Raw genomic sequence first — 282 nt, 5'->3', positions numbered from 1 at the left:
GCAGCACCATCATCCAAGGATTTAGTTACTTGGTCATAAAAGGCAATCAGGTTGGTCAGGCAGGACCTGCCTTTGATGAACCCATGTTGATTGCCCCCGAGTATGATCTCCCCTGCCGGCCCCCCACAGATGTGCTCCTTGATGATTCTCTCCAAGATCTTCCCGAGCACCGAGGTGAAGCTTACAGGCCTCATTGTGCTGGGGCTGCTAGAGTGCCTATAAGGAGAACCACTGCCTGGTCGTGATAGTAAGAGTCCCATGGGGTGGGGTGGGGTGGGGTGG

This window comes from Alligator sinensis, unplaced genomic scaffold, assembly GCF_000455745.1.
Source record: "Alligator sinensis unplaced genomic scaffold, ASM45574v1 scaffold707_1, whole genome shotgun sequence".
Taxonomy (NCBI): Eukaryota; Metazoa; Chordata; order Crocodylia; family Alligatoridae; genus Alligator; species Alligator sinensis.
The sequence above is the reverse complement of the archived record's forward strand: the minus strand, read 5'-3'. Positions refer to the sequence as shown.